The 4,666-nt window shown below is 45.6% G+C and overlaps 1 pseudogene; it reads right to left on the reverse strand.

The window, feature by feature from the left end:
- Positions 1-991: 991 nt before the first annotated feature.
- Positions 992-1,599, reverse strand: LOC147427363 (uncharacterized; annotated as a pseudogene).
- Between the last annotated feature and the right edge of the window lie 3,067 nt (positions 1,600-4,666).

Here is a 4,666-nt window from a genome sequence, read left to right on the forward strand (position 1 = left end):
TTTTTCTAGGGCCCTGGGTTGTTCTTGGCAGGTTTTGGCACCTCAAGCAAGACCCCAGCTTCCATGTAGCCCCACCTGCTGCTAAAACTGTCCTGGGAAGGTTCCCCACAGCTCCACACAGTCCCCTCAGCTTCCAGAATCGATTTGACTAATTTCACGGATTTTTAATGATGAAAATTGGAAATATCAATAATTTCTAGAATCTTAGGATAAGAAAGCCTTTGTTAATAATTATTACTGAAACCATCCAGTTTTACGTAACTAATTGAATTCCTAGTGTAACCTTTCAGGGCCCGTAACTTTTCCAGATTTTATCGGAATCTGATTCTGGAAAATATTAACCAAAGTACAGCTCTGGTTATGATTCCAAAAATACCAATATCAACCATGATTGAATCATTCTACAGTGTTTTCAAGTTAAATTTACAGGCTTTGTATAATTTCTAAGGTTTCAGAAATTGAAAACCTTACATCTCACTCCCACTTCCCTGGCCTAGCCGCACATGTCCACCTCGCTGAGAATCTGCAACCACCTTTGCCTTCAAACTAGCATATCTCTCTCTACATAGCTCCGTTCAACATGCCGTCTGGACCGTCATGGAAAGCACAATGGAGACCACATTCTATCACAAAACATTGACATCTCGGCCATAGAAGGCCATCACCCTGCTTAGCACTTTGCAGCTTTCCATAGCTACTGGGTTGCCCAGGGACTCCATACCTGCTTTAGCCTTCTGCACTGCACCTACTTGTAGCCTTTGCTTGGCATAGATCACTTTCCAGCTCGGACCAACTTTGGTTGCACCATCATTTACCACCCCTCGTTGAACATTTATGGTCAACCACACATAGGCTTATTGCTCTATTAAACTGCACACCCAAAACAAACTCTCTGCACACCACAAAGCACCTAACATATGTACAAAACTTGGCATCTGTGACCCGCCACCTTTGCTCATGCGGGTTTCCCAACCCCCTGCATTTCTTCTCATCATCCCCCTGGGTCAAACACGTACCTGTGGTCATCACCATCCTTCTCTAGAAGCTCCATGTAGTACTCTATCCATGCAAATATCCAATGGTGCACATAGAAGGTAGCTAGTACACATTCATCGCTCCAAGCCTCTATAGGTCTCCAATCTTCTTCGTATAGAGCAGCATCATGCTCACTATCTTGCTCAACGGCCATACCTGCAATCCCCTCCCAACCATAAGAGAAGGTACCTCCTCCAAAGACTCCTCTAGCTGGAAAATGACCTATTGCATTGCCGCTTCCATCAACATGTCCATCAATAATGAGTTGTAGACCTTCGTTATCATTTTCTCCATTTCCCTAGCTTGTTCTTCTTCTTCATGCACAACTGGCTGCACCTGTTCTTCATCCAAAGGTTCTTCAATTAGCTTTGCACTCCACCCCAAGCTTTCAACATCTTCAACCACTGCATCTTCAAGATCATCCACATAGGTAGAACCATATGGCTCAACCATCACGTCTTGTAGACCCACTTCATCTTCATGTTCTTTAAGAACATGCCCTGCCTCTTCCTCTCCAAATAGGGAATAAAGAGGATCATCCTCTACCACATCATCCTATAGCATAGCCTCAACAGAACCTTCCTTCTCATTCTGTTCAGCCCTACCATCATCTACCTTCACCAAGCTCAAACATGGGCCTGCTTTACCATCCTCATAGGGTAGACTAGTAGCTACTACTCCATCTCTTTGCTCCTCTTGCACGATCATAGCAGATTTTCCCCTCTTGGCCAAGCTTCATACCTGTTGTACCACCATGGCATACTCCACAGCTACCTTTATAAGCATCATCATCAGCACAGTATTGCCTAGTACCTTCATCTCCATGTCCTCCTCTCCATGCTTGGACACTTTCACTTGCTCTTCATTCACATTGCCTACCAACAAATCTTCATGCACAACATTAGACAGCTTCACCCTTACCCTCTCAGCTTCATCGGGCTCCGTTTGCTCGCCATAGGACTCATCCTCCAAGCTATCCTCTTTACTTATCTCCCAAAAGATGGACCTTGCACCATCATTGCTGCAGACGGGAGCGTGGAAGGCTTGCAAAATACGTAAAATAACACACTATAGACAATAAAGCGATAGATCTTCATACCTGACGCATCCACGAGCGCATAATCGATGATATACGCAGACAGAGAGAGATAGAGAGCGGGAGAGAGTGAAAGAACGTGTGTAGGCGCACCTCCTAGAGCGGAGTGCTACGCCGACACGGCAAGAGAGATGGGAGGAGAGAGAGAAAGGACACAAGCACTGGGTGCAATCTCCCCCGTGCAGCGTGACCATTTCCCTCTTGCACGTATTTAATTTTAGATTCTGGAATGGTCAAAGTGAGTACCAAACTGGACGGGGTCATAAATGGCCAAAAAACTCATAAAGAGCACTTGAATAATAAAATGTACATGATATACAAATCCATTCGCTAGGCCAAGCTTGGTCTAGTCTTTTCCACCTGTCAGCTAACAGTAATAATAAAATGTGAATCTATAATAGTGCTCACACTCGGACGCCGAAGCACCAAATGATTTAGCAACCTCTATCTCTATGGTGCTTCTCTCTCTCGCTTTGTGTTCTCGAAACGGCATGAGGTGCAGAGCATCTGACATAGTTGGCAGGCTTGGGGAAGCTCAGTATAATAGACTGCAAGAGAACCATGTAAGCATCTCCATCCCTAAGTGAAGATGTAGTCAAGGGCCTACTGGTACTCAGAGCACGCCAGTGCACAGATTTCGTCTTCCATGGTTGAATTCCTTGAAGATCGTTTGAATGGAAGAAAGGTGCATAATCCATGATGCTAAATGTGCATAGATGGCAGGGTCAGAGATCGTGGGCACACACTCAGTGGTTGCAGTCCATGATCATCTGCATGTTGGAGGGAGAGAGAGAAAAGAGATAGGCAGATGCAAGGTGGTGAGCCAGAGATATTGAGACTGGGTGTGTGTGTGTGTGTGTGTGTGTGTGTGTGTGTGTCAGTTTGGTGGTTGGTCAAGCAAAAAGGTGGCTGCTAGTGGACAGGCAGGAAGAAAGTGTGTGAGAGATAAGGTTCAGTTGTCGCAGAAGTAATGGGTGGTAAGGAGAGAGTAAGAGAGAGTTCGATTGCGCCTGTGTGTGTGATTAGAAGGGGGTTGGTGGGTGAAGAGGTGTGGTTGGCGCAGCTCAATAGAGCGAGAGGGAGACAGATACAGTTGTGCTTGTCGCAAAGATTGCATGTGATCCAGGTTGACTGGCCTCCAGTAGTTGGAACCAAAAAGTAAAAATGATTGTGTGGTTGAGGGTAGGCGCCTCCATGCAGGCACACACAGTTCTGAGTAACCAGGGTAGTTTGGGCGCCACAAGATGAGAGAAAAGGCGAGATTGGATGGGCTGGCGACTAACTGTTGGGTTGGCACGCCATGCAAGCAATTGAGAGAGTATGAGATTATTGAGGTTGAGATTTGAGAGGGAGTTCGAGAGTGTTGGCGGCGGATCCAAAAACCGGTGTGTGTGTGTGGTGTGTGGAAGGTTCGGCAGCAGGTAGGTTAGAGAGAGGAAGGGACTAGTCTTGGTTGGTGATTATCAGAAGGGGGGAGAGTGAGGCATGTGTTGCAAGCCTGCGAGCGACGCCTCTATTGTGTCGGGCAATTGGTTGCGGGTGAATTGAGAGAGTATGAGATTATTGAGGTTGAGATTTGAGAGGGAGTTCGAGAGTGTTGGCGGCGGATCCAAAAACCGGTGTGTGTGTGTGGTGTGTGGAAGGTTCGGCAGCAGGTAGGTTAGAGAGAGGAAGGGACTAGTCTTGGTTGGTGATTATCAGAAGGGGGAGAGTGAGGCACTGTGTTGCAAGCCTGCGAGCGGACGCCTCTATTGTGTCCGGGCAATTGGTTGCGGGTGATGCCATGTCGGCAGCCATGAGAGGAAGAGAGAGTGCGAGGGTCGCCATCAGTTTTGCCTCGATGGTGTTGCTGGTCACGAATGCAGCAAACATTTTTTATATATTTTTTATGACGACATGTACGCTCATGTGACTACATCGACTATGCGTGCTCCGCATGATGACGCACTGCTCGCACCCACGACTACTTGCCTTGGGGAAGGGCTAGAAAGGTGAATAAAAAGAAGTTGTACCTGCATCACGCGAGTAGCACTGTCGAGTTTGGAGACAATGGCACGAAGCCTCTCCCGCATAGCACCCAATTCTTTGAGCTGGATACGGAGTTCTTCAAGCTGTCCCAAAAAGAGACTTCTCTCTTCTTCTTACAATCTCAATCAAGCCCCTAATCGGGATGGTCTTGATTTTAAGTCATCGCAGCCTACAAAATCTCATTCTACTCTCCAATTACTTCTCCTACTACTCTTCTTCGTCGTCTACTATACAGATCCTATGACAATATTTATCGTGCTTATTAATATATATATACACGTTAATATTGTGTAAACTTTGCTCATAGTATAAACTTGTCATTCCTATTGTCTGATTCAGATATCTTCCACTAATTACGAATTAATAAGGAATTAATGCCAGATTTTTATAAAAACATAAAAAATAATGTAAAACAAGGACATAGAATTATAAATTTTGAAAATCAAAAGGAAACGAGAGCACTTAGCATTTGGTTATCCGAATCTGCAATCTTGGGAATGTAGCCTC

Source organism: Adiantum capillus-veneris, chromosome 23 (assembly GCF_014529385.1).
Source record: "Adiantum capillus-veneris isolate H3 chromosome 23, ASM1452938v2, whole genome shotgun sequence".
Taxonomy (NCBI): domain Eukaryota; kingdom Viridiplantae; phylum Streptophyta; class Polypodiopsida; order Polypodiales; family Pteridaceae; genus Adiantum; species Adiantum capillus-veneris.